This window comes from Melopsittacus undulatus, chromosome 2 (assembly GCF_012275295.1).
Source record: "Melopsittacus undulatus isolate bMelUnd1 chromosome 2, bMelUnd1.mat.Z, whole genome shotgun sequence".
NCBI classification, from domain to species: domain Eukaryota; kingdom Metazoa; phylum Chordata; class Aves; order Psittaciformes; family Psittaculidae; genus Melopsittacus; species Melopsittacus undulatus.
The window spans coordinates 42,868,280-42,892,162 of NC_047528.1; positions in this window are offsets into that span (position 1 = coordinate 42,868,280).

The following is a 23,883-nucleotide window of genomic DNA, read 5'->3' on the forward strand; positions in this document are numbered from 1 at the left end:
TTCACAAACTGTTATTTACAGGACAATGAAATATATGATGCACCTTAGAACTGCTAAACCAAATTAGTCTTATATTTACTCATTGACCTCTACAGCATTTCCATCTAGTGTTATAGGATGTCTGCAAAAGATTTATTCAGTTCAATGTGCATGTATTGAAGTGAGAATACATTAATACAGTGAGCTAGTTATAGAAAGAAATATTAATTACTTGGACCGGATCTGTGAATTCTACTTCTAAACCCAATATTTTCTTAACTATGGTGCTCTCATAGAACAACAGAAAAAAATTAAGATTGTGCATAAATTTAATAAAGTGAGTAGGTCCAGTCAACTCAGCAGATTTAGTTGTCTATTTGGCATGCATAGGATCTCATAATAAGACCTTATTTGAATGGAGTCTACAAGAATTTCTATACGTAGATATAAGGTAGGGTGTTAAGACAGATACCTTTCCAGTTGAAGACCAGTGTCTATGTATATACTCTGAGCTAAGCATTTAAGTTGCTGTTGCAGTTAATGTGCACAGACTGGCACCTTGAAACACCATAGGGTGTCTGCAACAGCCACACTGGATGACTGGCATTATATAGGTTGCACCAGGAGCTGCTTGCACCAGGAGCAGCTTCAGGGCAAGTGAATGCAGGAACCAAAAATGGTGGCACTAAAATGTTACACCAGTAGTCAAATATCACCAGGCATGAAGTTTTAAAAGTGCTGTGACTGATTTAGAGTTAGGTCCTTTTTTAACACCTGGATTTATCTTTTGTAAATTTAGGAGTAAGGTGGGAATGGCTTCCCTCCTCCTAAAGGTGTCTCTTGCACTTCCTCCGATGTTGCTAAACCATCCCAAAGACAGATGTGGTTTATTGTTGGGTCCCTAAGTTATTTCTAAAGAGCAATAACTTTCAAATTTCACTGTCATGTATTTTCCAAACAATTTCTAGGGTGAGAAGATAGCAAAACATTTTTGTTTCTCCCATCCTTTTTCCAAAATGTAACAGATGAATGCAGTGCTGTGCCACAAAAGATCTCAGTGCACACAACAGCATTCATGGAGGCACCTGCCTTAGCACTACACAGCATGTGTCCAACCTTAATAAACAAAAAAATGTCATCATTCCCAGCATATTTCTTTCCAGTTTTTTACACCCTTTTTCCTTTTTTGAAAATACGGCTAAGTATGTTTAGCTACTCACTGATGCCAGCTCTCTGCTTCATCCTGTGTGCAAAGAAAATAATCCATAGTATAAGAGCAAGCTGGGGAAATGTGATAGCACCACTTCAAAACTTTGAAGAAATGCATATATATCTAAGAAAGCATATAAATGCATATGAGAAAGTTAATATAACTACTTAGATTGTCTTTAAGTTAAGATTGCCTGTATAAGAAATTTCCTTGAAAATGTAAAGATGCACTAACATTTTTTTAGAAATGCATTTCCATATTTTTCAACAGCCTACTTTTTGTGGCTTTATTATTTTCATTTTCCAAACAGCAATGCCTTCAAGCATTTTATCTTACAGCTGGCTGTGCATTTAATATGCCAAATAAGGCAGAGATTAGTATAGAGACATTTACTTAAAGGTTCTGCAAATCAAATACATATGTTAAAAACAGAATCCAAAGAAAACCAGAAATTACTATCCACTTCATCTGATCTTTCCTGAAAGCTGATATGCTCTGAGGAATTATAATTGAAGAAAACTCATCTAGCCTTTGACACACAACTTTATGAATTTGAAAATGAATCCTTGAAGTGAACCGGTGAATAGTTTGTCCAAAGGGTAAGAGTTTTCAAAGAAGCTGTCACACAAGGCTTCATTTTTGTTTTATGTAATCAGTTCCCAGTAATATTGACTCAATGTTCTTTAGACCAGCACTTAAACATGGAGCATCAACCACCATGTGTACATACACCATGACTCCAAATCTTATCAAGTTCTTTAAAAAACTTCCCAACTCTTATTTCTGAGGGAAGAATGGAATGTTAATATTTAAATACCAGCTTTTGTGCCTAGCTTCTGGCTTAAATAACTGTGTGGAATTGAACTGGTAACTGTATATTTAAAGATTAATACAATATCATTTTTATCTTTCATTTTCCTGAGCAAAGTGGCTGCAGGTGGAAATGAAGTGACTTGACTTTGAACTCCAAATATACTTGTAAAACTATACCTTGGATGAAGACTCAGTATTTTTTTAACAATTCTGCCTCAACTTCAATAGAAGAGTATCATGCTTATTATATTGACTAAATAATGTCTCTTCTTGTCTTTTGTATCTTGCAGAATCCACTTCTCTATTAGCTGATCCACTTCTCTATTAGCTGCCCCGTCACTCTATTGCATCTTACTTGATTTAGTGCTCCACAAATGCTAATTGTATGGTATATTCACTTCATTCACCATAATAATCATAGAATTATAGAATCATAGAACCATAGATTTGGGTTCGAATGGACCTTAAAGACCATCTCGTTCCAACCCCCCTGCCATGGGCAGGGACACCTTCCACTAGATCAGGTTGCTCAAAGACCCATAGAGCCTGGCAAGTAACTCACTTCTTGATGTAACATCTGAAAGCCAAAATCCAATAAGAAAAAGCAGAGGTCTTTCCCAAAGGCCCAGGAATCTGGGACATTAATAAGAAAGTACATTTAAACATGTACATAATAAGAAATCACTACAGTAGGTATTTATCTCAGCAGTCTGTAGCAAATGCTTCACTTACAGGTTAAAACTCTAGCCAAATAAAAAAAGAATTCCTCCTGTTTCTGTACTGAGAGGGTTCTTGGGGGGTAGGATGGGGGGGGAGTAGGGGCAGAAAAAGACAGCCCAAGCTGAGCACATGTGCCCAGGCATATAGGTTGCTGCACAACCTCCTGCAAGAGTTTGCTAGCAGCAGACGGACTTTTCTGAATAGAATTAGGGCCCTTTTAATTGAGATTAGCTCATTAATTGAGCCCAGGTGGAGAGCCTGATAGACTCTATTAGGTATGCTTGAAATTAATAATAGCAATACAAGTTTAAAATAACATTGGTCACTGATATTGTTGTTTTTCAGTGCTAAAACACAGACATTCAGTTATTGGCAAAGCATGAAACCAGTGCCAAACAGGATGTTTCCATTCTCCTCCCTCCCAAGTACTCTTTTTAGTTATAAACTCCTCTTGTCTGGTAGCTGAAGTGTGACATTGTTGGCCTTCTGCCACTCATTCATGTAGGGTGGTACCATGGCCTGCAGCAAGCAGGGAGCTCTTCCATTTGTCCCTTATACTTTCATCTGCACTTTGTAGAACTTTCCCTCCAGTCACACCGTTTCAACGTCAGATATGCAGGCGTATCCTTGCCTTGTCAGAAACAAACACCATGAGTTTTAGGACATCTTCTAGGTGGTCTTGTCTTCTTTATTGCAGTGATACAAAATTCATAAAATGGAATGAACGTTTCATGTGTCTGTGCAGGAGTGCTTTGTAAATATGCACTTAGTTTTAAAAAACACAGAAATACCTTCTCAAAGAAAACAGGACTGAAGAAAATTCATCTTTTTCAGCATTTTGAATGAAGATTTAAATGTTTCACTTATTTTGCTGTAAAAGTAAATGACTGCAAGACTGTAATTAGTCAATCGAAATTATGAACTTCTAACTAAATGGCTCTCAGCTTAGAGATATGGGTTAATTGAGTATATTATCTTCTTGACTGATATTTCTCCAGTTCTAGAAGCATAATCACTTGGGTATATGTATATGTGAATTTTTATTGCTAGTCTTTTATTCTTATCATGACTATTTGTGTTCATACACTTTCCTTCATAAAAGAAGTGTTATTTTGGGTTTTTTAGTTGTGTAATGACTTATGAACATGTATTATTATTTCATGTATATATTGTATAATTTTCATGTATAGTGAGTTCTTGATTCATTGTGTGGGTGTAATGTTTACAAAGGAGTCCAGTCAGTTTACAGGAAGACAGCTGGTAGATATACCTATTTACAGTCTCTGAGACCTGATACAGAAATTATAAGTAGTGATTGTTTAGGTTATTGAATCCAATGTCAGTGACAAGTAAAAATGATGTTAAAAGATTCTTTTGGTCAGAATTTGCTCCCTTAGGTCTTGGTTTTCTTGCTTATGCCACACAAACACATGCCTACTGCCATTTCATATACTTCATGATCAGGTATGAAGGCAAAAGAATCAAGTTAGAATACACAAATCCTTAGCATTGTATGGATTAACTTCACCTCAGAGGTCAAACTCCAATCCAGTTAGCAAGGTACACGGTCCCACTAAGTAAGGAAAAAGTAGAGGATACACATATTAGCACATCTGTTAGACACTGAATATGTAAAAAATGATTATGAATCAAAATTATGTGGTTAGATGACACACTCACCTTGCAAAAATACAAATTCAGGGACTTGATTCATTGTCCTAAATGTGCGCACAGAGTGCCATTCCTCTTCTCTGTGGTTTTTTCTTTGTTTGCTTGTTGCTTGGATTTTGGTTGGGTTTTTTGGTTTTGGGTTTTTGTGTGTGTGTATGTAGGTTTTTCGTGTTTTGTTTTCTTTTTTTGTTTGTTTTGAGGTGTTTTAGTCTGTTAAGAGAAGAGAAGGTCCAGGGAATGGATCCTTCTCACTATGTTCTAAGATGACTGTAACTCCTGGTCATTCTGAACCCTACATGGAAGCATGTAGCAAATAGCTGCTTACATTTCTGAGGAGGCTCTAGATCTTACACTTGCTCAGTTTTCAGGCAAAAATTTGGTGATTCATAGGAACACTTCACTATTTATTGTTGCAAATCCTGGAAGGGAAAATGTCCTCATTCCAGTAGCACAGAGTTAACTTGACCTCTGTTATTAGAATACTTCTTTATATATGCACCTACATCCCTCAGTACAAATACGTATTAAGAATACACAAAACTAGAGTTTTATGGTTTCAGTACTCATAGTGGATGTAGGATTAAGACAGTAGTCTAAAGAAGCCTTCTCAGTTGTACAAAAAGCAAAAGTGATTTGAACTAAATTTTCCATGTGATTTCTCTTTGTGCAGTTTAGAAAACTCCTTTGATGGAAGTAGTGTCAAACCTGGTGCACTGCAGTTTTAATTTCAAAAAACCCTGGCAAGCTTTGACAGGAGAAAAAAATAGTCTAACAAAGACCCATTGAAAGGTTTCATTATATTTCCTATGCAGTGCACATAGGAATAAGCTGCTCACACTCCTTTTAACCTTGCTTGAATTTATACACTTCTAATCAGAAAGACTACATGTTCATATAAAGAAAGATGTTCCATTAGTACGCAAGATCCTTCCAGTTTAGTCCACATTCAGTTTGAATTCATTTTGTTTGTAGTATTTTTTTCATACTTACTAAGCACTGCTTAGTGTCATAGCAGTTGTTACCAATATTGATGTGATACGTCTTGTCAAAGATCCACTTATGGACTCTATACTATGAGCTGACATTATAGGTTTGAATAACTGAAAAGGTTGGATATGATGTAACACTTCAAATGAAAGGCTCAGTATTATGCTTTGACATAGAATGTCGTAGCAACTGCGAAGGGAAGAAGCCATTAAGATGGATCATGGAGTCAATAACACAAAGTTTTTTGACATGATCTATCTTAATAGCTCAATATCTATACTGAAATAACACATTTTATCATATTAGAGATCCATATGTTAACAGCTCAAGGACCTCTACTGTATTGTTCTAAATACATAAAGAGGAGCGCATTTCACACATGCAAACTTGGCTTGCTTTGCCTTGCTGTGGAAGGAGGACAGGGACCTTGCACTCCTCCCTGCTGCTTTTCCCTTCATTCTAAAAGCACATACTCCTTCCTAAGGGAGGATTCTGGGCAGAGCACTCCAAGAGTAATTTGCTCTCCCAAGAAGAATTGTAATTAGAGCTCCCACAATAGTTAAGCAGCTGGTGTTCTCTGACTGCTGCTTCATCAACTGTTCATAATTGCTTCATTGTTCCCTTGTGCTCCCTTCCAGCTGATGGCTTCTTCCACCTGTTGTCTCTCATTTTACACTTTGAATGTGAGCTGTTTTGCACAACTTATATTTATACGAGACATTCTGTGATAGCTCACAGGCAATCTCATAACACAAACTCCCTTTACAAATGATGATGATGTTGGTAATAATAATAACAACACTGCAAGATGAAACTTGTTTAAATAGACTGTTTTATTTCAAGTAGCTTGCTGTAAGAGGCAGCTGAGTTCATGTTGCAGCCCAAATGCAAGCACAAAGCTTGAAGGAAGTCTACTCTGCTCTTGGCTATGAAACTGGGAGACAATCAGGAAGTCGGAGGCTATGTTAAAATGTTGCCTGAAAGAGATTTAGAGTGGCAAGCTATGAAACAGTCTCTGCTTGATTTCTTCTTTGCTATGCAAACCAGGACTTTTTATATGCTCAGACAAATGTATCAAAGAAAACTGATTCCATCATCCATTTATCTTCCCTTCTGGAATACAGAATCACACTGAATTTTGGTTGGTCCAAAGGGGGACAACACAAAAGATGGTTTTCAAAATTAAATGTGCAGATATTATGCCCATACATCCACATGTGCTAGCTCTGTAACCAGCTGCTGTAAATAGCTGATCTCCAAGTGCCAGAACATGAACTACAATGGACATTTATAAGATAAACAGAAATAATAAAAGTTTATCCATTTCTGTGACAATACAGAGAGAATTGTTGTGTTGCCCACTAGGAAGCTATCCTTAAAATTTAACAAACTAGGAGCTTTTTGAAATGCTTTGTTTGTCTCCTTGTTCTGATGGTAGAAGTTTGGTAGATGTAGTTTAATAGTTCTGGTATGGAATTCAGCAGAATGCTATGGAAAAGATTTTTGCACATTTTCAAAGTTTGGGCTTTTTTTTTTTTTTTTTAGTAGGATTTAATTTAATCTAATCTGTGGTAATTACTGTAGAGTCTTTCTCCAGAAAGTGATGCTTGAAAAATATTTTTTCTAATTAATATTTAAAATTCAGATACCGACAAAGGAGAAATAAATCCCACCTATACAGTAAGATTAATATCAAGATTAAAACAAAATAAACAAAAAATGCAGAGCAATATTACCTACAAAAAAAGGCTTCGCAATTTCCTCTTTGTGCCTAGAAATTACCACAGCGTCATATTACCACAGAGACCTGACAGTTTTAAAGTAGGAAAGCATATTAGTAGCAGCTGCTACTAATGTTCAAAAGCCATGTTAAAAATATCTGAAACACCCCACCAAAACCCCCAGATGCTTCTTTCATGGTCTGCAACAACCAACGGGTACCTAAAATCAGACTAGCTGAGAGTTCATTATCTGATTGTTACATATCAATAACAACTGAAATGAATCATATAATCATAGAATAGTTAGGGTTGGAAAGGACCTCAAGGTCATCTAGTTCCAATCCCCCTGCCATGAGCAGGGACACCTCACACTAAACCAAGGCTCTCTCCAACCTGGCCTTGAGCACTGCCAGTGATGGAGCATTCACAACCCCGCTGGGTAACCCATTCCAGTACCTCACCACTCTCACAGTAAAGAATTTCTTCCTTATATCCAATTTAAACTTCATCTGTTCAAGTTTTAACCCATTACCCCTTGTCCTATCACTATAGTCCCTAATGAAGAGTCCCCCCCAGCACCCTTATGGGCCCCTTCAGACACTGGAAGGCTGCTATGAGATTTCCACACAGTGTTCTTTTCTCCAGGCTGAGCAGCCCCAACTTTCTCAGCCTGTCTTCATATGGGAGGTGCTCCAGTCCCCTGATCATCCTCGTGGCCCTCCTCTGGACTCGTTCCAAGAACTTCATCTCCTTTTTATGTTGAGGGCACCAGAACTGCACTCAATACTCCAAGTGAGGTCTCATGAGAGCAGAGTAGAGGGGCAGAATCACCTCCTTTGACCTGCTGATCATGCTTCTTTTGATGCAGCCCAGGATATGGTTGGCTTTCTGGGCTGTGAGCGCACACTGAAGCTGGCTCATGTTCATTTTCTCATTGACCAACACCCCCAAGTCCTTCTCCTCAGGGCTGCTCTGAATCTCTTCTCTGCCCAACCTGTAGCTGTGCCTGGGATTGCTCCAACTCAGGTGTAGGACCTTGCACTTGGCATGGTTAAACTTCATCAGGTTGGCATCAGCCCACCTCACAAGCATGTCAAGGTCCCTCTGGATGGCATTCCTTCCCTCCAGCATATCAACAGAACCACACAGCTTGGTGTCATCGGCAAACTTGCTGAGGGCACACTCAATCCCACTGTCCATGTCAGCAACAAAGATGTTAAACAAGACCGGTCCCAACACCAGTCCCTGATGGACACCACTCGTTACTGGTCTCCAGCTGGACATTGAGCCATTGACCACAGCTCTTTTCATGCGCCCATCCAGCCAGTTCTTTATCCACTCAGTGGCCCATCTATCAAACTGATGTCTCTTCAATCTAGAGACAAGGATGTCATGCGGGAGAGTGTCAAACGCTTTGCACAAGTCCAGGTAGATGACAACTGCTCCACTCCGTCCATCAGTTCCGTAGCTCCACCATAGAAGGCCACCAAATTGGTCAGGCAGGATTTCCCCTTAGTGAAGCCATGCTGGCTGTCACCAAGCACCTTGTTGTTTTTCATGTGCCTTAGCATGCCTTCCAGGAAAATGTGTGCCATGATTTTGCCAGGCACAGAGGTGAGACTGACTGGTCTGTAATTCCCCGGGTCATCCATTTTGTCCTTCTTGAAAATGGGGGTTTTATTACCTGTCTTCACCTGTCTGCCACAATTTTTCAAATGTGATGGACAAATCATAGAATCCCAGGTTGGAAGGGACCTCAGGGAAATTAACTTCACATGTAAGAAATTAGTTCTACCTTGAATGTTTTGTTAGCTTTAAGGAAGTTGAATGGTGAAATAAACTGCTCAGAGGAGTTCTCAAGTGACATCATCAGATCCTAAAAAAAGCCAGCATCAATTTATGAGCTCAGGATGGAACAGATGAGGTTCTTTAATGATGTAAACCCGATTTTAATTTAGTGGCAAAACCATTCTGTTTATTTTCATAATATACTTTGAAAATGTCAGTCACTGTAATCATGCAGTTTGAGAGGAAATATGTTGAGGTTTTCTGTTGGACTTATTCATCCTTCTCTACCCAGTGAATAAACCTGTCAGTGGCTAAAAGATTTGTTTATAATTCTGAAACCTCTGCTCTAGAAAAGGCAAAATGGAGTTTTGAAGTTATTTCTACACCTTCTATTCTCACAATTGCAGTGCTGGCTACTTCGTAGATAGCATCCTTCTCACTCCATTTTCCTCCCAAATACTCTAAAGTTTCTTTTCATTTCATGAGAAGGGAAAACAAATGGTGAAGCATGTCAAATTCTTGTTTTGACAGCCAGTCCTATTTAACAGCCTATTGAGCCTGTTTGCTGCTCACCTCCAGTGCTGTCCATAGAGGAATCTGAGAATTAACACAGTGTTTTTCTCCAGGTAAAGCTCTTAATTATCTTTTCTAAGCTCTGCTATGCTTTCCCACCTGTGGGGAAAAAACCTTCTGAAATTGATGCTTCTTTGGCCTGATGTTAATAAACTCTTTGTAGCTTTACTTCTGTTTAACTTGCAGGAGTCAATATAACACCATGTGTTAAAAGATCGTGTTGATGCTCCCAAAATCTGGGGTGGGCACGTCATTATTTAAGTCACACTTAGTTTGATCATTTTAACTACAGGTGCTGTCTGTCAAAGGGTAGATTGCAGGTGCATCCCACTGTTACCTTATTGTGTTTGAACTTTATGAGGCTATATTGAGTCTGGTTGAAATTGAGTTAATTTCCACCATAGCAGCTTTCTTAGTACTCTGCTTTCTATCGGTAGCAGAAAAGGTGTTGATAAGATACCAGTGCTTTAGCTGCTCCTCAGAAGTGCTCACACAGCATCAGGGCTATAACTCCAACATTCCTCCATCTGATCAAACAGGCTGGGGATGGGCAAGATCTTGGGAGGGGACAGAGCTGGCACAGCTGACCAAAGGGATATTCCATAACATAACATAACATAACATAATCTCCTCAGCAATAAAAGCCAATTGAAAGTAGCAAGAAAGGGGGCGTTTGTTATTTACTACATTTGTTTTCCAGAGCAACCATTGTGCATACTGCAGTCCAGCTTCCTGAAAAGTGGCTGAATGTCACCTGCTGGTGGGAAGTAGAGTATAAAATATCTTGTTTTCCTTTGCTTCTGCACATGATCTTTCCTTTTGCTTTATTAAATTGACTTTATCTTGACCGCTGAGTTTTTTTCCATCTTATGGTCTCCCCCCTTGTCCTGCTGAGGATAAAGTGATAGAGTGACTTGGTGGGCAGCTGCTGTCCAGCTGAGGGCAAGCCACTACAGAGAACTTCTACTAATGACAGTTATATTGATGACTGAGCAGCAGAATTTTAAACTCAGGCAGTATGTAAATTGTATGATACTAAGGTGCTAAATTCTTATTTTTGTAAAAGCATTAATAAGCAATATGATTATCTTAGCAAAAGAAATCAGACTGATTGCACTATGCTACACAGGTGCACCCAAGAATGCCTCTGAATACCATATATACATACTAGAAGTGTCCCAGTTCCTGAGTCAAACCCCAGGCACACAGTAGCCCTTTCCTGTGCTCAGGAGCACAAGCTCATGGAAAGGAGCACAAGAAAAGCAAGCAGATCTAGATAGGGGACAGAGTGTTTTCAAGCCGTGTCCTCAGGGAGCAGGGATACCAGAATGGGTTACTTAAGACATAGTACTAGGGTATACCTGATCATTGGCAAATCATCTTTGTTAGCTTCCTCCCCTTAGGCTCATGTCAAAGCCAAATCTGGCTGAAAGGGACTGTCCTAAGCAGAGAAGATGTAAATTATTTTATGTAATTTGGCCTTGGTGCACAGCTACACGTGTCTTTTCCTTAACAACACAGCCATAGCTGAAGAGATTTGACAGTAGCACCTAAATTTTTTTATTTCTTCTGTAATTTTCTGACAAATTTTCACAACAGTCACATTTTCCTGTGATTTTTGTGTTATTTTTGCCACATTCTGTTTGTTTTTCAGCAAGAGAAAATAGTATCACACAAACATTTCTCCTTATCTGCTCCAATCTAAGTGTACATGAGCATTCACCTAGAGTACAGCATCCAGCCGTGCAGTCCTCAATACAGGCAAGACATTGACCGTTGCTGTGCGTCCAGAGGAGGGCCACAGAATACCTCTGCTATGTGGAATGGCTGAGAGAGTTGGGATTGTTCAACCTGAAGAAAAGAAGGCTCTGGGGAGACCTTGTTGTGTCCTTTAGTTCTTAAAAGGGGCCTATAAGAAAGATGGGGAGATCAGGGCCTGTTGTGATAGGATGAGGGTTGATGGCAATTGGACTGCTACAGTTAACTCCTTCCTTCTTAATGTTGTCTTGCAGGCACTGACCATAATGAGCCAAGAGGCTTGAAAGAAGTAAAAAGATCAAAATATTAAGACTTTTTTTTTCTTTTAATTTAAAAAAATCATTCAACTTGAAAGAGTTTACAGTTCTTGGAATTATTTAGTGCCTATTGGTTCATTTGGATCCAGAATGCTCTGGTCTGATGAAAATTTCACTGTGGAATTGTAAAACCAAGAACTAGAGAACAAACTATTTGTGGGGAGTTCTGAATAACAAGGTGTCATTTTTCAGAAGTTATAACTAAGACTTCTACTTTTTCTTTCTATATCGGTTTCTTCAGCCGGGTAAATTGAAAAGAACTTTTTATTCTGCAAACTAACACTAACACAGGCAGAAAATGGTGTATCTTTGCCTTTTAATGGGGTAAGGAGGTATTTTGGCTGCTAACACAGAGAACCTCTGGGGAAAATCACACATCCTGAATTAAGGTAGATTACTGAGGAGCTGGAGTTGGGAACTGCAGTCTGCAGACTGGGTCCGACTTAAGATGTGAACTGTTGTTTGGATCTACCTATTTGTCTACAGAGACCATCAGGGAGCCTAGGCTGATAAAATACACTACCTCTTTAAGTTTCTGAAGTGTGGGCTCATGGGTCCATCCTGCACACAATACTGGAGCACAGATTGACTGTGAGGCACAGAACATGGCTTTTCCTTCCTCAAACACACAAGGCTTTGGAGTCAAGCCTGAGCAAAGGACCCTGTCTGTTGGGAACGTGGCAGGGCTGCCCCCTGTTATTGCAAAGGGAACAGAAGGGTGACAAAAAGGCAAAGAGATCTACATTCCCTCCTAGGACTGCAGAAAAAAGGGAAAGCACTTTTGATTAGCGCTATGAAAAGATGTTAAATACAGTATGACTTCTTGACTAGAACGGGGTGAACTATTCCCAGCAAATAATTTATTTGATGAGTTAAGTCCCATTTAATAACCAATAATCCTACATATGGAGCTTGGTTGGTATTTGTGTTGCTTGACTACACAAACATATCTCATCATACAGACTTGACAAATAACCCTGCTTTAAGTGTGCTTGTAACTCATCATTATTTGCCTTTTGTGGTGTGTGTTTTGAGCATCAAATTTTCATGGTATTGTTTTTACTTTTTTATGAGGTGCCAAAAACTTTTTTCAGGAGGTGAAAGAGAATTGCTGATAGTCTGGTGAACACTTCTGATAAAGCCCTCATGTGAGCACTCTCAGAGGAGAACATCGGGCTTTCACTTTCTTTCAGCTTCTCAGTAAAGTACATTATGTTTCCTCACAAGAAGCATAGTGAAAAAACCTGTGAATATTATTAGAGAATATTTGCAGGTTTAATCTGTTTTCCCTGCATTTGTTTAGGTTATCTTCATGTTATTTTGTGGTGTTTTCATTCTGATACTTTTTTGTCTGATTGTAGTATTTCCTCCTAACACATCATTCTGCTTCATATACTGTGGCTGATACCACAATGTTGCACTTAGATATTCTGTGGTTCTATGCAAACCACTTTCCTTTGTCTTGAAATGAAAATGTTAGACTTGCAAGAGCAGCTGCCTCCTGTTCTCCCAGGTTCATCTAAGTACAATAATTCTGTACAAAAGAAATTTATTCTTGGTTTTACATCTGTTTTTATATATAAAGATAGAAGAATCATTGCTTTACTTAGTAGCAGTTTCATTCTGAGCTCTCAATCTTTTATTGTCCTAATTAATAGCCTTGAAATAGGCTCCACTGTGACACAACATGCAGTCAGCATGCAGATTATACATTTTTATATCCAAGGCACGAACCCTCTATTTTCTTTTTAAGAGCTCTGTTATTTGAGCCAAGGTGAATCACCAGCTTTTATCTGCATCTCTTGACTGCTGCTTAAGAGGATTAGTGGCACTGGTTAGCTTTGTGAGGACAGCTAAGAGTAGTCAGATCAATTGCAACTCATAGTCAGAAATCAATGAAATGGGTCTCAGTAAATCTGACTGATCCATGGGGTACTATTGAGTGCAATATCCTGGCCTTACTCTGTTACAAGATTAGACCCAGAAATAATCATAAGTGAGATTCCCTCTGCTCTTTTACAACACTCTACACTCCTGTTGCCATTCTGTGGTGAAGAACCTTCAGATGGATGCAGCAAAACCAGTGCCACCATGCAAATAAATGAAGCTTCAACCTTTGCATCCTCTGCTGAGGGAGGAAGACAAAGATCATTTTAGCTTTGTCTGCAAAGAGGTGGAATAAGGTTTGCAAATTTAGGAGTGGTGTCACCCTAGCTAGAAACAGAAAAGCACATGCAAGGTAGAGGGACAAACTGCAATCAGTGAAACCTTCACTAAACTTTTATTTCAATTTACTGCGATTTGGGATCTTGCCATAATGTTGCTGAGGGGATCTAATATCCATAGAATACCCTTCTGAATACCCTTCAGAAAGGCAAATGGAGGAAGAAAATTACTCTTATGAGTTAAATTTGCTGTGTCATTTTTTTATGATGGGGCTGTGCATAGTTAAGCACTTCCTTCAACTGGAGGGGCGCAGAGCAAAGCTCAGGCCTGCTGTGCAGTGCAGGCTAACCTGTTCCAAGAGGACAGTGCCTCCAGTGAAAAACACATACCATATGAGTCCTGATTTTGCGCACTGCGAAGGCAGAAACAGCTACTTTACTCTGGCTGCATAACAGTGCAGCAGCTGGAGCAATGCAGCCCAAGTGAGTGGTTGGTCAGCCCACTAGCTCACACATAAAAAGTGACTAGCAAAGGTGAGGAAAACCCAGGAAGAAGGTAAAAAGGGATGTAAAATGGTGTGGGATATCACCTTGCTGATAGCTCTGGGCTGTGCTAGTGTCAAATGTTAAGAAGGTTTTGTGAGGGAGTAGTTCAAAACTCTCAAACCTTTATGCTCCTTTAACAAGAAAAGCTACTTCTGCAGGATACTCACACCTGTCTGAAGGGAAAATTGAACCTTTGTTTCTGGAGGATTGAGCATCCACAAACACCACTGCAGTCAGCAACAGCAGACACTGTTATACACTTTTATGTTATACACTGTTCTGCTTAGTACTTCATATATATACACAGGACTACATATTCACAAGATATTTGTGTTCATAAATAAGGGTAAAGAACATTTGCTAAAGCTCCCTTCCCCCAATATTGCCAGCACTGCTTAACAAACATATTAGTCTAATGAATGTAAATTAGTGCTGGAATGACATATTCTTTACTTAAAAAAAATGTTGAAATATTTTGTTATCTGATATACAGAGATCCATAAAAACAGCTATTAGCTTTGGAATGAGAGTACAGTGTGGAGTTTATTAAATGAAGGAATACAACAACATTACTTTTATGTACTGTGTATTGATTTCCATGGTTAAGGATTAGCACACACATTGTAATAAGAAGCTCTCAATATGGAATCAGAGACTGCCAGCATGGGTGCAATAAACTTTTCAGAATGGTTCATAAGATTATACTAATTAGGGATAATCCGATTTGAACAATTTTTATCTTCTCTAAAAGTAATATGATGTCACTCTATGGGAAGAGTCACTACCCAGGCTCCAGGGATATACTAAAAAAACCACACACGTTATCTGTAATATTAAAAATTATGGTTGATCCATGAGACATTCTTAGATCTACCCTTCTCCTCTCAAAAGATCCACCATATAGACTGTTAAGCCCCCATAATTATCTCCCCTACTTGTGACAAGCATGGGCTTAATCAGTCTCTGAGGGAGTTTTCCTGCAGATCATTGAGAAGCGTGTGTATGCTTCACATTGCTTATCAAGCTATTTTGTACGCAGTATCACATAAGAGCTGACGAAAGTTCATTATCCTCATCTGGACTAGAATAACACCAAATTAAGGAAAATGAGATCAGCTTTTTCCCCTGCTTTTCTTTTTATTTTTTTCTTATTTTTTTTAATAGAGAAACAAAAAATATATCTAGCTTGCATTGCAACAAAGAAGATCTCAGCTAAGAAAAAAAGCAAGCTAAGTTCTAGCTGACTTTAATCCCATATTAAAAGATTAGAAAAAACATCTGAAGAAATCAGAGATAGTCTAATTGAGGTTCTCGCCTTTAATCCTCTGAGTAGACTCCCCCTTGGATACCAAGATCTGTCAGTGCATAGTCTTGGGAATTCTCTAAGGAAAAATAAACCACGAGAAATGGACATACAACATGTTCTCTCACATTTAAAAAGAGAGAGAAAGAAAGAAAAGAAATCTCATAGATGGCAATATCAAAACCTATTCTTTCTTAAGAAAGAGAAAAAATAAAACTGGTAGGATATAGAATGAAAACAAAAAAGCAGATTAGAAGAGCCACAGTTATTTCAGAAGTTCTTTCATAACACCTACGAATGTAACCCGAAAGCAAATCAACTGGGTTGGTTCTGCTTTCCTCATTCAGATCAAAATCCCATTTGTATGAGTATTTTTTGGTTTTTTGCTAGTAATTGCATTTCCATCCAGCTACTTGCAATATAAGTGTATTAAAAAGAATCTTGCAATTAGTCTTTTAGAATTATATTTAAAATAAACTGTGGAATAACTATTGTAGAAGAAAACCAGGCAGTAGATATATATATTTTTATTTATATTTGTCTGACAAAAAAAGGGCAAAATAATGTATAAAAAGAATGATTCATGCAAATTCACTGTAACTCCAAGTCCAATTTTGTCGTAGTAAAAAGTACTAAAGGAAGAGAAACTCTATAACGGTGAAAAACAAATCTAGTAACATTACACTGGTAATCAGTGAGCAAAGAAACATCATTTTGAAAACAAGTGACTAACATGACAATCTATCTGTTTGATTGTAAAGATGCTACTTACAGGCTAGAATTTAAACACTTGCACAACATGTTACTGTTTAAGTCACCATTGTTTAAAAACCTATACTTTTCTGAAAGCTTTTATTTTCTATAGTTGATGATAACCCCTAGTAGTGGGGTTAAACACATTTTTTTTTAATGGCTATTACATAGTGGACTGATGCACTCAGTTGATGAATAGTTATTCAATATTTTAGTAAAGAGAAAATTGAGAATTTCTTTATAACTGGACAAATTTAATAGCACTGTGTAAACCTGACCAAAGCTGGAAGAGTGAGATTTTAGAGTCATGCTTTCAGGATGTATGTTTACATAAAAACACAGAGAAGAGAAGTAAAACATGAGAAAAAAAGACCAAGACAACAAAGCCCTCCAAAACCTAATCAAAATGTATTTCAGTATGAAAAATCAAGCTAACATTACAAGCAGATACAATAAACATAAAAGAGGTTCAGACCGACTATTTTTATTGCCTGGAAAATTACTGTGATTCATGTTTCTAAATTATGTAAAGATATATGGATAATGGAAACATGAACTGTATAAACATAAATGTGTTTGTCTTCCATTCAACATGTTCTATATTAATATATATCAGGGTTAAAGCACTGCATGTTCAGAAAGTTTTCTTTTATTTCCCCTATAAATAAATTCAAGACACGAGGATGTCAGTCTGAAAATTTTAATACACAATTTAATATTTTATTAACAGTGTTTAAGAAAAAGATTCATATGTTTCAGTAATCTTTTTACAAGGCACTACAAAATGTGGTAGGAATCACTGTAAGTCAGCAAGTTGCTATTGCTTGGCATAGACTGTGAACAAATTAAAACAGTCTGATGTTCTTATTATTTCAAAACTCATGACAACAACAGGGGGAGAAAAACCCTCTAAAAGTGCCTGATCCAACATGGCTGGCATTGGCAGAGTTTGTTTTTTAAAAGGAGAGCTTTGTCTGTGTAAGATGTATGAGAAGTGACATTGCAGAGTAGAAGAACAACAGAACCCAAACCCCAGGTCTCCAAGAACCTTGTGGATAGGATGAGTACCCTAAATTGACATTGACTTAAACAAGAACAGAAGGTACTAAACATGCGTTGAATTCAACAGTAGTTGAGTTTCTCAGCACTTTGACAGATCAAGACCCCAAGTTTTATTTTGTCTTTCATAACAAACAATGCCCTAAGGCAAGTATGTACAGTAGGTGTTTTGCATAAAGTTAATTGTTCACTATACATAAAGATGACTCCTTAATTTTAATGAGACTCAGTCACACACTGACCCAGTCACATTATTTTGTGGAGTGGACTTCTTGGTTGTTATCAACAGTACAAAGTGATTGAGTGTATGATTTTTTTCTCATCTAAGGGTAGTGCTAAGTTTGATGAGAGCTAAGGCCATGTGTGGCTGCATTAATTCTGCAAGGGGAATAGGAAGGAATGTTGTGCTTTGATGACTGAAGTACATAATATATATTTTACTGCAATATCTGCTTGCAACTTGTGTGGAAGCCAAACCATCCCCGTTTTCTTGCACAAATCAAACAAAGAATAAACACAGTGCATATTTTATGTGAAGCAATGAGGGATTTCATTTGCTAGTGTTTGATTGAAGAATTGTGTAGAAGTTTGGCATGATATAGGCATATTTAATTTTATTACAGCATGCATATTCAGGAATATTCTTCTATTGGCACTAGTAAATTTTTGGAGAAGTTTCTTACAGGTATCTCTACAGAAAGCCAACACATTTGTAATAAACCCGTATTTCCTTTAGCAGATTTGATAGCCTATTAGAACTGCTTGCTTCAATATGGTCTATTATCTGAAATCCTCCCTGCAATGATACTTAAGACCAGTGACTTCAAAGTAATATAAGGTAGTTGGGATGAAAACCCTCTGTGCACAATATAATTCTAGTAAATGACAAAATTATTAAATAACACGTGCAACAGACTCCAAAGGCAGATATTTATGGTAATGTAACACAATATAATACTATGTGAAGAGGAGAAAAAAGCAGCTTCTGCTCTAAGATGTTTGCATTTATTGTGTCTATTGAAATGTCATCTATCAAGGCACATAATTTAATCTATATGTGGTAGAAGCATGACTCCTAGGAAAGTGGCTAGCACTGCAACCATTCATTGCTGATGTGAGAGAAAAAAAGATCTTCCAATCTGTTAAAATAAATACTCCAGTTTTGCCTTTGCCTTGGTGCTGATCCATTCATTAGGAGGCATTATACCTTTTTTACTAAAGAACCATTACTGTGGGATTGCCTTGGGCTTCTCAGATGATGAGGATGTTTGTGCAATTGAAGCACTTCTGATAGTGGGATGTGCTAAATTGAAGTACCATATCAATGATGTGTCAAGTAAAGAGATTTAAAAAACTTATTTGTTTTTATAGTACGTGAAATTTTTCTTGGCAACCTTTAACGCTAATGCAGGTAAAAAGTAGAGACACAGTGACTTGAATGCATGTCTGAGGTGCTGGGTTTTGTAGGATTTTTGTTATGTGGCTCTGGATCACAAGCATTTAATGTACAATAATAAGAACTTGTGAAGAAAATGTATAGCTGAATTTTCATCAAATTATATATGCATTAATAAAATTTATACTTGCATGCGTATGTGCACAGTTACATGTACTTGTAGGTATATATTTTACATTTCTTTTTAAAGCATTTGTTTGATGCATCAGAGTTATTCTTGAACACAATGAATTTACCCAAATGAAAAGTCTAAGAAGTTCAAATTACTGTTGTCTCAAGATTTCTTTTGAAATGATGCATTCTTTCCTTTCAAATGAACATGATGCCAAAGATTTATTAAACTGTTTCACCTCCTTTGCCATTTTCCTTTGCCCCTTAATTATTTAGACTCATGAGTTTTTCTTATTCCAGATATATGTGTAGCCAGTTTTTAAAACATTCATACATGTTAGAAGAGAACATTCAACTCAGCCCACTTACCTCTTCTCCATCAAGACTACCTAAGACTTCCTCCTTGATCTCAATTGCTTTCTGTGCATGGAGTCAGTCCATTCTTAACACTAACAAATTTTCAGCTGAGCTGTTTTGTTTTCACAGATCAGACGGAAAAAAAGACACAAGAATGTTTAAAAGCTGTCCTGTTTATTTGGTGAGCAGTTAACAACAATCTCTTCTTATCTCACAAGGATGAAAGTCAGAAAACAAATTTTTCTCTCTAGTGATGTGATTTCTGGACATCCGCTATACTGTTCCTATTAGGCTCAAACCTTGCTTGTTTTTCTATGTCAAGTAGTAGATGGAATCTTACGGTGTGAAAAAAAAATATAAAGAAAACCTCGACAGATATCTTTGTTAAATATTTTATAAAGATGTCAGTTACGCATCTGCCTGTTTTCTTTCTCTCCAAATTAATAAAATTAAGTGTAGATCTCATAAAGAGATGCTTTCAGATCAAGGAAAAAAAATAAATCTTTATGTAAATTATTTTCATATATAGAAAAGATTTTTAGGGATGAAATTTCTGAAGATCTTCACATTCAGGACAAAGTTAATTTGTTTTGAACAATTAATTTTTGCTTTGTTGGTCATGAAGTAAACCCTTGATTTTAAATTTGAATTATCAAAACATTCCTATAATGATCAATTTGTTGAACAAATGACCATTATGACTCACTGTTCGGTTGGGTTTAACTGACAGGGGACAGATATATTAAATTTAGATGTAATATTTATAAATGCTGAAATGTTTCAATTTCTGCTCCAGAAGGAGGCCCCTCCTTTAGGCTGACCCGCTGAAGCCCTGTGTGATCTGGCTCCTCTCACTGTGACTACCACTAGATCATAAGGGGGAACCTGAATAATTAGCTTGTGCTCCTAAGTGTAGTTTTCAGTGATGTCTCCGAAACTCTAGCTAATTCTTAATCGGCTGCTACATTTAAAGTGAAGTACCAGTTTAATGGGCTAAGTTGAGCCAAAAAGGCAGGGCACTCAGTGCAACCCCATAGCCAAACCTCTCCGCTCTCATCAAGGTAGCAGTACACTAACACAGCTTTCCTGTGCTTAGCTCCGGGGTCCACACATTTGCAACTGAGTAGGGAACTGGACAGAGAGAGGTCCAGTAAGAACATCTTCACTGTGGTGTTTTTACAAGGCTAGGTCCTGAGATTAACAGCAAGGAAAGATTTCTACAAGAGAATGGACTGTCAGCAAGGATGCACAAAATAGTACCCTGAACACTGTGTGAACTGTTCTAATAGCTTGACCTGATGTAGCTTATAGTCTAGATTTTGAAGGCACAGGCATAGCCCCAGAAAGGGAGAGCTCAGCAGATGGAGATCAGTAGAAACACAGCTACTCTTTTTTCTCTGAAGAAAAATCAATACTATGTTTTTTGGATTTTTTTTTTCCTTCTTTGGCTTTAGCATCTTGGTTCAGAGTTAGGAGCACTAATTCACACACTTCAAAATGTTCTGAAGTTTTACTCACATACTTTCCCAAAGATGAACTTTTACCCAGTGCTGTGTGAAATCATTCCTTATTCCACTGAAATGTGAAAGTTCACCCAGAGAAGGTTTAGAGAAAAAGTTAAGCAAAAAGTTAAGGCTTGTTTAAAGAGGAGGCAGTTGAATTTCGCAACACCTGACTTGACTTTTTCACTAGTGTGACCTTTTTATGCTTGCATGGCATTGAAACATCTAAACTATAATGCATGCATATGCATTGTCCAAGTGAGACAAGGGGGGGCACAATACATTTTTCCTGCAGCTGGCAATGTTAATGTTGCTTTTATAGAAATAAAAATAAAGTAAATAATTGTAATTTTTATGTTAGCTCTGTTGCTGAAATTGCTTTCTGACCTTAAAAAACAGGTTCTAGATCTTTTTTTTTTTATTTTGGCTTTCGACTTCCATGAATGATTGTAACTTACATACCTAGACTAAACTTCCTTTGATGTCCTGACCAGACTACTGACTTTGTATTTTATTTAATTGTGAGTGCTGATATCTATTCCGTGTTGCCATTTTGTCCATTAGATGTTTGCTGAAGGTCTTTATGCCTTTGCTATCCCAATTTTTGATAATTTAAATTTTATTGTTTTCCTTTTATCAGAATTTTGTTCTGTCAGAATCAGATAAATGTGCATTTTCACAAGTTTATCAATTTAATTGTTTAGATGATAGGTGTTCTTATTAGGAAATTATAAACATTAATAACATCTTATGAAATAAACTACGCCATGAAACTAACAAGCTTGGGTTTTTTGCATTCTTTACATGAACATCATTTAGCATCCTGTGAATATTCCTTTTCCTTGTATGTTGGTAAAATATCTTTCGCAAAAGTAAATGAGTTGATAACTGTAGCATACAGCTTGCAAAGTATTTCATCACCTAAATACTGATGCAATTAGAATAAAAGTGTTATTCCTAGGAAAATTACAAGCCTAATGATTTCTGGTGCTACTTGCTGTATGCCGACGTCCTCAAACATCAAACAGATGCAACAAAAATGGTGAATTTAAGATGGTTCTGTTTGCAGTGTTGAAAGAGTATTATGGTTTTAGGAAGGCATATCAGCATCAGAACTGTGTAAAGCTGAAGTTTGCACTCATTATTCATGCACACTAGACAGCATGGGAAAAGGTAGATATATGAGCAAAAGTTCCACAGAAATATTGTGGTAGCCTGTGGAATTGTTGGCACTTGTAGGTCTTTTTGCAGGAGTGTAGGGATTGATGTGCTAAGTACTGTAAAAACTATGCATCTGTTTTCAGAAATTTTGGAAAACAGGAAGGGTGATAACAAGCTGCTTCTTTTAAAGTATCTTTCACTTTTCTTTGTCCTCTTTACACACAAGTAATTTCTCTTCCTGTGTCAGACAAGGGTTATCCTTTCCTGCATCATTCTAAGTTTCTTTTCATTAGTCCTTTCCCCACTTTTTCTTCCTGAAAGGACAAGTTACTGTCACAAAGCCTGGTTTATTTATTCAGAATCCCCTACTGTGCTTGCTTAGACAAGAATATTTCAGTGTTCAGTGGTTCGGTTAAGTTGTTCAATTACTCTACAGGTAGGAGACTACCCTGCATGCCAAATGTCCTGAAAATTTTTAAAGTGAAATTGAATGGTAAGGTCAAAGAGAGAGGCTGCAAAACATATTCAAACAACTTTTTCTTATACTTCTAGTAAATATTTCATCCATTCACCTCTTAAAACTGATCGTAGTTAAGGGAAGATTTGACTATCAAGCCACAATACCTTCCGAAGGGATGCACAAATATGATAAAAATTGAAATACAAAAAGGAGAAAGTTTATTTCTAGCTTTTCTTTCTCATCTGTCATGCTACATTAGAGAGACCTGATACGTCTTTTACTTTCATAGTTGAAAACCGAAGGTGAAGAAAGCTAGATCTGGGGAAGCCTGATGTAAATAAGAGGTGGATTATGTCCACATCCTTAATTTGATCCTGAAACTAATTTTCTGAGTAGTATAATGTGACAGATAATTGAGCATTTTCAATAATGTTTATTGTCTTCTGCATTATTCTTATTACTATTTCTACTGGTTTAATGTTTTGGGAAGTACAGTAGACTGGTATTCTTTTGCATATTTGACATCTTACTGAAGAACCAGGAAGAAAAAGTTGGACTCTGTAGAAAGATTTTGCAGTTTTATGAAAGGCAAAATGCAGCTAGAAAGGACATCCAGCTAGTTACAAAGTACAATGAAAACACAGCATTTATTAAGAAAGGCCTAATTTTATAAACCAATAAAGCCATTCTTTTTTCAGTCAGAATTCTCTTCTGTACAGACCTCTAAAATTCTTGAGTAATGAAGTAATTATGTTGTTCAGAAATCAGTATAATTGTGATGCTATGTAAAATCTTTTCTTAGGGGTATTACTAAATTGATTGATAAAGCTGTATCTAATTCAGTTCTTTAAACTTCAGGGTTAGCATTTTGTGCCACTGAGTTACAGAACCAACACAAAGTAAAATTATAGACTAAAATTTATTGCTAATCTATGGCCTAGAGATGACAGAAATCTAAATTGAAGATATTCTTAAAATGAAGTTTAGCTAACTGGATAAACTGAAATTAACTGTGTACTAAATTAAAAATGAAAAAATCACCTTAGAAGCAGTTTTTACAATAAAATTCTCAACTAATGAGTTATAATTTATGTTAGAATATAGATTTCAGTACTAACATTTGATCAATTTTAATGCTTTTAAATCCAAGCTCTGTCTTAGTCCCTAGCTACTGCTTGGATGTCAGGCTTGCAGTGCTCAGCAGAGATACAAACCTTTAAATCTTAAAATTAAAGTGGTATGACACTTCAGAATGGGATGTTGTATTACCTAATTTCAGTTGTCTGGCTCTTAAATACAAATCAAATACCTAAACTGGGCACAATTTCTCTAGATAACGCATAAGAACAATAAATAGCTCACAATGGGCTTTAAAACCATTAGCAGACTGTGGGAACTTGTCTTCAATCTAACTCTGTGTAATAGAAGAGCCAAGTTTGAACATGGAAGTGACTTCTATATAGCAATGATGGG